The sequence below is a fragment of the Ambystoma mexicanum genome, chromosome 2q (assembly GCF_040938575.1).
Source record: "Ambystoma mexicanum isolate Mex_15411 chromosome 2q, UKY_AmexF1_1, whole genome shotgun sequence".
NCBI classification, from domain to species: Eukaryota; Metazoa; Chordata; class Amphibia; order Caudata; family Ambystomatidae; genus Ambystoma; species Ambystoma mexicanum.
In genome coordinates this window covers 1,356,144,388-1,356,156,714 of record NC_090924.1, presented here as the reverse complement: position 1 = coordinate 1,356,156,714, position 12,327 = coordinate 1,356,144,388, and the positions used below count along the sequence as shown (strand labels likewise).

The 12,327-nt window shown below is 47.6% G+C and overlaps 1 protein-coding gene across 2 annotated transcripts in view; it reads left to right on the top strand.

Annotated features, from left to right (window-relative positions):
• Positions 1–12,327, top strand: part of TOPAZ1 (testis and ovary specific TOPAZ 1) — a 2,616,805-nt gene that overhangs the window by 811,029 nt on the left and 1,793,449 nt on the right. The window lies entirely within an intron of this gene.

Sequence of the window (12,327 nt, the reverse complement as noted above, 5' to 3'; positions counted from 1 at the left end):
ATGGTTTATGAAATATCTATGCTGGGGACAATTGCTAAAACAGATCGCCATCAATGTATCTTTGTACTGATTCATAAACCTTCAAAATATCTACACGTGGCTGCGGACCATCAAACAACTTTAAAAAAAATATCAAACATAAGACTAAAATATCACATTCCTTTTTTCTTAACCAGAAAATACACACAGGCTTTAACCTGACAGTGACAGCATTGCCCTTTACTCATGACTTGCTACTTTTTAGCCGGCTCATAACACCTACAGCTTGAGCAACTCTGGAGGTGTCTTGAACAAATCTTTGTGGATCCCGTTTGCAAATGATCATGCTCACTGGTATCTTCTCATTGGCACCTGTGCAAATCATTGGGAATTATTCCCCCAAGTGTCTTGGCAACATTGGGAATTACATTTTTTCTGTCTCCTTTGGAAAAATCCTCTTCTCAGTTGCACTGAAAACTGGACATGTCCTTTCCCTGCTGAAGAAACTCACAACAGAGCCCATCGAACAGGCCAACCATCTATCCTTCCTCCCCATTTACTATTTGCATCACGCTGCACAAAAGGATCATGCAACGATATCTGCTACTGGACTACCCATCTTAATTTTGATCACAGTAAAACAGAGACCAGCACCATCCAGTTTATAGACTATGCTGTCCACATCTTGTACAAAGGGAGACCCCTGCCTTCCCAATTTGTTTACCATGAAGCTCTACTGAACATGAGAGCTACCCTTTACGCCTAGACTAGGGGTGTCAGGGTATTCGTTTTATGACGGTATGATAACCTTCTTGCCAAGTTATGGTATCTCATGGTTATCACGGTATAGCAGGTGGAGTTAACCAATCTTAACAAATATTTTCTAAAAAGGTAATAAATTGTCAGATTTATCATCACAAACAAATCCAGGCACCCAGGGCCAGAATTGGGCTTTTCAACATACTTTCCACTGAAATTCCACCCCTTCCACCAAACACAAACGCACATGTGGAGAGGAGGAGGAGGAGGGGGGGAGGGGTTAGGGGGGAAGGCTTTCTTAAGTGGTCATTTAGGCTTTTAGCTCCCCCACTGGCTAATGCTGAAGCTGAACATGTTGCCATCTTTATAACCTGCATGCCGCAGATCAATGGAGGCTGATGGTAGCATACGCTTGTGCGCACACACGCTCTCTTTACGTTACAGCCTTTAGTTTACATGAGGGCCAAAAGGTGTTCAGTAATCACGGACATCTTACCCTTTGGTATGGCAGCAGGGAATACCCATAAATGAGTGAATTTCGCAGTGTGATTTATTATATGTAAATTAAATGATAGAACCTCGGAAATTCCCTATCGTCAATTGTTTAGCAAACATTATCCATTATAAATATATAAACCCCAAAGCCGCCAACCCAAAGTAAACCCTTTTCCTTCTTGGCACTGTATTTATTCTTCCTATTGCTAACATACTGATTTTGTGTCGGGCACGTGTGGTTTATGGAATGGCATTAAAAACTGCTCCAACTGATACTGCTTGGCAGATGGCACATCCAGCAGTGCAAGACCAAGACTGCGCAGCACTTGCTTACTGCAGCCTTTCCAAATCAGATTGAAAAGCACACTTAACGGTATACCGATATAAACAATGTGACGGTTATTATTGCTCAATTAAGTGGTTCACGGTATCTTTAATGGTATACCGTTATACCGTTACATCCCTAGCCTAGACATCACTCTACTCTGGGCAAAGGCGCTACCATGGCATTCATTGCCAATGTTCCTCTTGATTCTATTTGCAAAGCAGCAACCTGGAGTTCTGTTCACACTTTCACCCAACAATCCTGCTTTGACACACTCAGTCTGATTCTCACGTGGGACCAGCAGTGCGTAGATTTCTCTTTGCTACTGTTCCTTCGCTCATCCCACCGCCATCTTTTGGTACTGCTCGCTAGTCTGTGCACAGCATGTAATTCTAAGCAGATTCACAAGCATCAGAAGACATAAATTACTCACCATAATCATCTTTCTGATGATTGTATCTGCTTAGATTCACACGCGCCCGTACTTCCTCCCCTCTTGGAGTAGAAGGAACATTAGACATACACCACCTTCTCTCTGTATTCACTCGGGCATTCTGTAAGGCTCCCTCCCGCAAGAACAAAAACCGATGCGTGAAGGATTTTAGGTATGCAACACATTACGTTAGGGATAGTGTTATTCATGCCCATGTCCCTTTTTGATATTAAAAAAAAGATGCAATACTCTGCGATTACCACTAGATGTCGGACTATATGCACAGCATGTGAATCTACGCAGATACTCATCAGAAAAACAATTTCAGTGAGTAATGTATGTCATGTTTGGGTGCGTGTGTGAATGAGTGTATGAATGCTGTATGGGCACCCAGCACAGCGAATGTGAGTGAAAGATGAATGAAAAATGAATGCTGAATGAATGCTATTGTGTATGAATCATGTGAGAGTGAAAGAAGATTGCATGATACTGTATGATTGCTAATGCACATCGCCTGACCCTTTGAGCAGGCCTCTGATTGCGGGGGGTAAAGGAGGGGAAGAAGAAAGGGGTGGGGGAGGAACAACTGCTCTTGCTGTGCATGGCATTTTTTTCTGTACATCAGGTTGATGCCCAGTAAAATATGCAAATTAGCAAGGGGGGTCCTGGTAGTCCCTCTGCCAGACATTAGTCCTGGTTGCAAGAGACTTACCCAGAGTCTTTAGCTCACTATCTTTCACAGAGAAGAAATATCCCAAACATATCAGTCTTTGTCCTGGGGTAGTCCAGCACCGAAATGCTGGGCAATTCTCCTCCGAACAAGAGTACCAATAGCATCCCCAGACACGTGTTTCGGTCTGGTTGGACCCCATCAGTAGGGAAGAGCTGTGCTGCAGGAACAGTGAGCAAGGGGTCCACGTCTGGATTCCCCTAGTAACTTAGGGTCAGACCCAAAGTTACTTAAATATGCAAATTAACAAGGGGGGGTCCTGGGAGTCCCTCTGCCAGACATTAGTCCTGGTTGCAAGAGACTTACCCAGAGTCTTTAACTCACTATCTTTCACAGAGAAGTAAAATATGCCATGTAGGGGTGAAGGAAGGGTAACTAGTGTTCCTAAGAGGAACAGGCCCTCATTGGTGGGTCCATTCTGGACCGGTTTCTTTACAGTAGCATGGCATTTTTTTTGTTCAAGAATCAAGGGTGATGGCAGAAGTGAGTGTCCCTATGTGGTAGTGGTCCACATTGGTGGGTTCAGTCTGGACGATGGTCTTGTCTGTGGCATTGGATGTTGTACTTGTAAAGCCAACAGGAGTAGGTTCTTACATGGTAATGCTGGTAAATTTTGGCGCAGCCTCCATGGACATGTATGGGCACAGCCAGCATGAAATTGTTTTTATGCCGCCTTACATTGTGGGCACAAAGGCATTATGAAAAGGAGTTGGAAAATGTTCCAGCACAATGTTTGACTTTATGGATTGTTACACGTTGCACTACAAAACCCATTGCAAACTGTTGCTTTTTACCCGAATTTTCACAGAATGTGTATTGAAAACGCATGATACCCCAATATTTTAAAAATGTTCTGGGGGGTGAGAACCACCCTTGGTTGGTACGCTCTGCTCAGTCGCTGCACATATTCAGGAAAAACATTTACACGCCTCTGATTAAAAAAATAAATATCCAGCCGCCACTGCTTCCCAGAATAGAAAGGGGATGATCTCAATTTCACTCAGTAACCCAGTGAGATGTCCTCCCTAAAGACCAGTCTGATCCAGTGTTCCTCTCTCCTTAACCAACTGCAGAAAACATGGTGTGCGCCAGGCTGTCACTACAGACTCGCACCCTAAGGCCTTCCCTTTAGGAAGTTCAAAAAGTTAGATGCTTGTGCTAAATGGTTTCCTGCCTGGCACTGTACTTTGTAAACCATGTATGCATGTGGGTGTTTTACACCTACTCGCTTTGGGGACATGTCCAGCGAATCATAAGGGCACTTTGCTCTAGATTTAAAGAGGCCTTTTCATTAACTTGTATGCGATGGCAAGGAAATATCTAAACGTCTCTAAACTGGGATAGAAACAGTGGATTGCAACACCAACTCCATTTGCATTTGTTTTGTCAGACTTTGCTATTCTTGGATCCAAACATCCAACTTTACATAAGATGCCCAAGAAAATGATTGGACATACCAGTCAATGGCCTAGATCTCTTTGGGAGCAGATCTGATGAGAGCCTATTGAAATTCAAAACTTCCAGAGCCACTGCTAAATCCCTTGGTATTTTGACCCGGTCTGCATTATTTGCTTCAGGAAGGGACAGCGAATATCCCTCCTCATTCCTGCCAAGGGTAGACTGCACCTGGCTATAGCTAGCCTACTCTTCTACCATCTACGAAATAACACCATCCCTCAAAGTATTGGAACGAAAATACAGATGTTCCACTGATGTGCCCTCCAATAACCATACACAAAACCTCAAGAGTGTTTGCAGTTCCATGATCATGCTTTGGGGACATGATCTGTTTGTTTTTATTAGTGGAAGACTAAAACGCCGGACCATCACTGAGCACTTCAGATTGATTTCGATGGCTACTTCTTTAAACTTATTTTGCCCTCTCCTGAACTGCTCCTCTTGAAAGAAATGTTTCAATTCTGTTGAAGGAGTGGTGATGCTTGTATTATCTGCAGAGGGAAAACCTGGCATCCCTGCTACTTTCTTGTACTCAAAAAGGACTAGGCTCCCAGGACCATTCTGGACTTTAGGCTCCTTGGCTTCTGAGAAGTATGAATTCTAAATGTTCACTTTGCCCAGCTCCTCAAAGCTTTGAATGTGCAAGATTGGCTTTACTTGTTAGACCAGTAGTTTGTATACTCTTTACGTTCCTATCCAGCGAAAACACTGAAAGCATCGTCTTTTTGTGGTTGGGGGTACACATTGTTAGTCATTCCCTTTAACTTACTTTGGCGACTTGAGGGACCTTTTGATTACCCCACAGATCTACCAAGACTTGTAATGGTGGATCTCCACCCTCCTTCCCAGAACCCTGTTCCATTTGCCATGGCTCTTGGTCACTCTGGTTATGAACATGCCATTAATGAAGTGTGGAACTCACCTCCTGGAACCTTGGTCAAATTGCCTTTGGGAAGGCCAGGAGACGTTACTCCATATCAACTTACTTGATTTTTCTGCTGCACCTCTGGTGGTTTTTTTTTAACCAACTTTATTTAAAATCGGGTGAATTAAAAAAACATTCTCCAAACAATAAGGATCAGACAAACACATCTCAAAGTGCTTTTTTGATAATTCTCACCCCATCCTCCCTTCATTATCCCTCCATAGCCCTCTCCAACAACACAGGGACCCGTCAGGCCCCCCTACTTTTCAAAGAACTGCGCCACTTGATGCAGAGTGTCTGCACAGGAAAGTCCAGGCCGATCAGGGTTCAAATGTCAGTGGACTGGTGTAACACCCCTTCTTTGGCCGATGTGACCTTCTGTGTCCCAAATGTTGGTCGTCCACATCGGTAACAACGGGCCTTTAGGTGATTATCAAGTTTGGGCAATCGTAATCCTGGCGACCAGAAGGAGCTGGGTGATCCGCTTGGTTGTTCCTCCCGACCTCGGGTATAACCCCGGGACTGGCATCCCCAGCAAAGTTAATTCAGCTTGCATAGGGAGTCGGCCCGGAGTGATGGCTTCAATTTAGTCAACCACTTTATCCCAGAAAGTTCGATTTAGGGACCACTCCTCCCACATGTGTAGATATATCACCTGAGCCCCACAGTTACTCCAACATGCCAAATTCAGCAAACATTCAATGCAGTGGAGCCTCACCACAGGATAGTACCACCGATATGTCAATTTAAAGGCATATTCCTTGTTACGCATATGGAGGAGGAGTAGTGTCTGTCAAAATGCCCACTCGAGTTTGGTCCTCTATAGGGTTCCCCAGGTCCGCCTCCCATTGGGTCATGTATTGGGGTCGTAGCGTCCACATGTCCACCTGCAGGAGTTTAGACAGCCTGGAAATGTTCCCACCCTTGCAAGCCTTCTAGCAAGGTCCGCTCGATGGATCCCAGGTCCTGTGTAGCCCTCTGACAGACCAGCGTTTGAACTATCCAGTGCTGTATTGGGCATAGCTATACCTTTGCGCCTCAGTCAGGGTGCACCTTTCCTTACAGTTTACAAAGGACTGGGGTGATCCACCATCAAAGAGCTGAGACAGGACCATCAAAGAGTTGAGACAGGTGGTGTAGACCCCCTCCACCCCCCCAACGCCCCGGTCCACCTGCAACCATCTCTTGAATTCAGCATGCCGAAGGCCTGGAGTGAAGTCTGTGTTATGGAAGAGTGGGGTGTGTGGGCCTAAGCACCTCTGGATTCCTGCCTTCATCGCCTAGTCCATGTTTTCAATGTTGTTTTCTTGGAAGATAGTAGATAGTCTGTGCTAAAGCGGAGGTGTAGGGCAGAGAGCTGAGAGGGAGTGGCACTCTGGATCGTTCAATTACCACCCATCTCGGGAGGGTTGGGGGGGGTTGACAGGTGGGAGCCAGGCCAGAAAGCGTGTCAGCTGCAAAGTAATTATGTAGATTCGGGACCCCTGTCCCACCCAAGAGGCTATTGCAGATCATCACCTTTCTAGGAATTCTGTGCTTTTTCCCCCCTGCCAAATAAATTGAAGGATCTTCCACTGTATTCGGAGGAGGGGTTTCTGCGGGATCTCCACTGGGAGCACTGAGCAGTGATAAAGGAATTGTGGAAGCAAGTTCATTTTCCTGGTCACGATACGCCCCATTAACAAAATCTCCTGGCATGACCAGCTTTCGTGGTCAGCTTCTAGTTCTTTAAAGAAAGATGGGAAGTTAGCCGTGTTGTGGTAATTCTTGTTGAAGGCTCGACTGTCCAGGTCCTTTGACAATTCCAGCACATCAACAAGGGGGTTCACTCGAGCTATGCAAGGCAGGGGTATACTCCTATGGTTTTCATTGATCGACAATGAGTTGTATTGACAGTAGTGGCTTACCTGGCAACGTAGTCACGAGACTCAAGCTAATGCACAGAGCTCTTATCCAAGTGGGGATTTCCCCAGACCAAGTTGATCCTGATCTGCTGTTCTGCTGGAAACCAAAATATGTGCAAGATCTTCTCATCCAGAGTTCCTTCAGAGGGAAACTATTTGAGATGCACTATCAATTCCTTAGGCGTTTAACTTGCTTTATGCCCCATTCCTGCCAAGTCATCCTGTGATGAGGATATCAGAAAATGGCGGTGAAGGGTAACTAAGATCTTGATTGCTCTGGACAGGGCATGGAGGACCTGATACCCTGTGATGTGGTACATGCTGCTGTGCCCACCTTGATCCCATCGAAGGAACGTCTACCAGATTTGCTGCAAGATACTTTAACCCCAATGCCTGTTAGCTAAACCTTAATTCTTGCCTATTTAAAGGTTGGAAATTGGTACCTCTCCAAGAATGTTCTTGATGCGATTGTCTATGCATGGCTTCTATTGTGACAAATAGTCCGACCTTGCTCTACGGTTTGTGTTAACCAAGGAGTTGGGTGCAGCCACAGCCTCTCTCCCGCTCTGTAATGCAGGACCTGGTTCATTGCTGGGAGGATCCCTGATGACGGGTAGGAGAAATACAAGTTGTTTATTAAGTAATATGCTGTGCAAGAACTCTTTCCCATCCTCACTCTTCGCTCTCCAACTGTCGACTCATCTCCCTGTGCGTTCTTCTTCCGGAACCTTTGTCATCCTACACATCCTCCTTTCTTCAGAAAGATTCTTCTTTCCACTACTGTGCATAATCACAGAGATATCGGCCACCCAGAGATATCGGTCTCCGGTAATTTCGTCCACTTCTCACCTTCATCCATGTGCCTAGCCCCTTTCACCATTCAATTGTTACCAACCAGGAATATCTGCAGAGAAACAGACCCCACAGTACAACAACCCACAGGAATGCACTTATCTATTGTAAGTTTACAAGCCTTGTGCCTGAATGAACTTGTTAATGGGTAAAGGGACTCGAAATAAACCTGAAGTCCCTGCTTACACCCGCATTATCGCACAAGTCTAGGAAAAACAGGTGACAGACGGGCAAGGTTCGCAGACCACCAGACAATTCCTATGACACTCAGTCCAATTGGGACCACCTCCTAAAAGGCATGTTCTGCGTACATTAAAGCAGCTGAACAAGAGACACACAAATCAAAGAAAGACCCCCATGAAGGAAAGCCATCCAATTCATAATGCAAGGTGCCTGAACATATATGAATCCTAAAGACCAATCCAGTGGCCGGGTTACAAATATAAAAGGCAGAAGGAGGGACTAGGTAGTGTCTTGATTTTGGATCGAGCAGAGGCAACGGGAAGGAGAATGCTGGATGCAAGAAGAGTACTTTCAAGGACGCGGGAGGAAGTGGATAAGCGGTGGTAAGAATGAGGAGGTAGATTCATTTGGGAGAAAGAAGGTAGTGGTGAACATCGGGGAGATGCTAGACAAAGACCCTCGAGTGGTATGGTGAAAGACCACATATGTTTGGTGGAATGGGGTAGTAGAGGTTTGTGGGGGCGACTGTCCACAGAGCATTGGGGCAGAGAGAAGGTTGCATCAGTGCCAGAGTGGTGGAGGTTGCCGTGGCTCACTTTGGTTGAGGGTGAGGAGGCTCAGGAAGTGGGAAAGCAAGAAACCCAGGAGACTTGAGGAAGAACAGAAGAGGAAGTATCCCAAGAAAATGGGGAATCTGAAGAAAGGGGGGGGGGGTTGCTATCGACCCAGAGGATAGGAGACAGGTGTGAGAACTCCGGATGTGATGGTAAGACTGGAAAGACATTCCATGAAGAGGGAAGGAAATGGGGAGGGGCGTGGAGGAAAGTAGGACCTTGAGGAACGCAATAGGAGAGACTTAAGTGTAAGATCAGAGAGTGATGATGCAACAGATACACCCTACATCTGCTGGATCCATGGGGGTAGAAGGAGACATATGAGCAAGTGGAGGAATGTAGCAGAGGTGATAGGAGTTCAGAGGAAGAAAGGAGGAGATGTTGAATTTCTGGAGAGAACAGTGGTACAACAAACATTAGCGTTTCGGAAGATGTAGGAATTGGGTAGTAGTCAGCAAGCCCCACAGTTAAGGTTAGAAGCTCCTCCGGATGATGACCTTCCAAAGACAGATTGCTTGTGGTAAGCGTAGCCCTCCTACCAGCAGTCATTCATATGTTGAGGTGCATAAAGTGGTGATTCCTGGACCAAAACCAAGTGGAGCCAGGGATGGAGAAAAGGGACAGTAACCACAGGACTGGTGGAAAGAAGTGTTGAGGCTGCTCAACATTCTTGAGACTGTGAGTGACTGAGGAGAAACCATCCTGCTATTTATCGGATTTGGACCCTTTTCTTTTGTTGTTTGCAAATAAAAAAACCCTATAAACCTCCACCTTGGTCTATGTATATCGATTATCTCTGCTTGGCTTCCGGTTTGTCGATGGTGTTCCTTCAGTTGATGCCAGGAAAGGGACCTCTTAACTTTAGGTCACCCACGGGCACACTTTGGCCAAGGTCAGCCTCAATATTGGTACAGTAAAGGGCTACCTGGTGGCCCTCTATCTACAAGAAGACTTTTGAAAAGTCCATATTCTGATACTGTTTTTTTAGGGCCCAATGGATACCTTTTCAATCAAGCATTGTGGTGCCTTTGTTGTGCCTTAATTTGGTTCTGCTTTTCTGATGGGGGTTCTATTTGAGCCTATGCTTTCTTGTCCTTTGATGATGCTCTTCTTTAAGGTGGCTTTTTTGGCAGTTTTAACTCTCATTCAGAGACTATGAGCTTTACGGCACTGTCGGTTGCTCAGCTGTTTTTGGTGTTTCAATGAGGAGGCATGCTACCAAGAGTTAGAACTTCAAGGACCCCTTGGTATCTATGTTTACAGGATGAACACATTTTGTCTAGTTGTAACTTTTTCATGGGCTTTGCAGAGCCCTGGAAAGGGAGAACTATTTCCAGATAGCCTGTTATGTTACATGTTGGCACTCATGAATGTCCTGGCATGCGTTTGCCATGTGTTAGGACCACTCTTCAAGCGATCTCGTAGCCACTACTGCCCTGCAGAGAGGGCATTCGTATTTCTGGTCATTTGTCGTTCAGCTGCATGGTTTTTGTCTGCATACATTTAGCAAACAGTATCACCATTGAGGATATTTTTTTCCCGTGTCAAACCATATTCTAACCCTCACACTACAGCTCAAGAATAAACTAGCAAAAAAGTTCTCCAGCATGGGGTTTGGCATGGATTCACATGCTCGTGAATATTCCCTGTCGTCAGCCTGGGAATCCTCGGTAAAGTAAAAAATCAGTATCAGTTTCGTTTCTGATCTGTCTTTCTTAGTAGTAACCAATCACTGGTCTCTGGGTCATACTGCCCCCAGCCAATGACTGCCCTCTCCCTAAGCCCCTCCCCCGGCAGCCACCCTCAGATTTTTACCACACGTTCAAGTGTTGGGAGTCCTCGTGCTATAGCTCTCGAGCTTTTACTGCGTTTTCACACTTTTTTCAAAGAGATTTTCTCATTTTTCGGTTAAATCGAGCTTCAAGGTCCACCGTTCTACTTCTGATCAACGGGGACCCGTTTTGGAATTTTCTATGCCCCTCAAGGGTGAAGTTTTCATTGAGGTACGCTTCTTGGAGGATTCCAGAAGATCTGAGGCCTACCATGGACATGGCCCAGGACAAGAGAAGCTCGACGCCCGGATCCAAGCTGTTCAGGAACTGCCCTGGATGCAGTTTACAGAGTGTTTTCAAGGAGGATGAGCATTCGAGATGTCTACTGCCTTCATGAGGACAAGACACACGTGGAGAAGGACTGTGCGTTCTGCAAGAACCTATCGGAACGGACCATGAGGGATCGACGTTCCCGCCTCGCCAGCTGGCTGGAGAAGGGCCCAGCAGGTGAGAAGAAGAAACGGTCAGAGCGGTCTTCTAAGTCCTGTGAGGGCGCCCCTGCGACGGGTGCTCAACAAAAGCCTAAGCACTGCGGGCACCGGGAGCGCCGAACGGTCGGGCTCTTCGGCTGCCAGGCAGGGCGCACCTTCCCCGGCACCATCGACCACGAGCCAACGCTCTGGTTCGGGGAAGAGGAAATCCGAGAACCCGGGTTAGCTTCTGGAGAAGCCCCGGTCGATCTCAAAGGATTCGGCCGAGGGGGAGCGAGGCGGTGACCCTCCCCCCAAGGTGGCAAAGGCCTTGATTCACCCGGCTAAGGCCTTTATCGAGGGAGTCGCAGCGGCCCTGGCGAAGCCTGGGGAGGCTACACCAGTGGAGGCGATCTCGGGGCCCAGAGTTTCCCTGCCACCACGGAGGGAATCCTCTTTCCAGCCCATCGACAAGACCCCCGTGAGGACCCCGGTGGAAAAAGAGGGTGGAGGGGCGGTGGCCATCAGGAGGAGCTGGTGGAAACCGGGAAGAACCTCAACGAGAGGTTCGAGAAGGTACGATCCCACTGGAGGGATCCGAAGAGGTGGTCGAAGAAAGCGACGGTGGCGCCGACAAGGCCCCAGTGGGGAGGAGCAGCCATCCCTCCCGTTGCAGCCATTGCCCGAGCCGCAGGACAACTCGGCGGCCATTCTGATGGCAATCCAAACCTTATGCACGGAGGTAAGGACGAGATTACCACAAACCCCGGCGGACGATCCAGAACCGGGCCTGTCGGGAAGCCCTCCGAACAAGCAGAGGAGAGTTCACCCCTCCCCGTCCTTCATGCCCCCACAACCCGTGGAGCCCTCATCCCCCTCACCGGACCCCTGGGATGACACGGCGATGGATACGGGGACGGATGACTACGGTGCTGACGACGGGACGGACCTTCCATCACCACTCCCCCGGGCTTCACCGCCCGACGAAATTGGCTCCTTTCACGCCATGATCACCAGGGCATCCAAGCTCTTCCAGCTCTGCCACGAGGAACAGAAGGAGGGTTTCCACTATCAACGGCGAGAGGCTAAGAGAAAGACAGTCCTCGCTGTACCGTTACTCAACGAAATCTGGGACGAGGAACTTGCGATCCTGAAGAACCCTCCCACGATGCCTGCCAAGAGGGACAGATACGAGAAGTAGTACCGAGTCCCCGACGCCGCCCCTTTGTGCCTCAGGGCTCAACCTTCGCCGGATTTGGTCGTCTCAACGGCGGCCAAGAAGAAGGCGGTGGGGGCGACAGCCTCAACCTCTACTTCCCCTCCTGATGGCGAGGGTAAGAAATTGGACGCCATGGGGCGACGGGTCATCTCGGCGGCGACGACAATTAAGGCGGCCACCGCCTCCAAGCAAGATTGAACCGGCCGTAG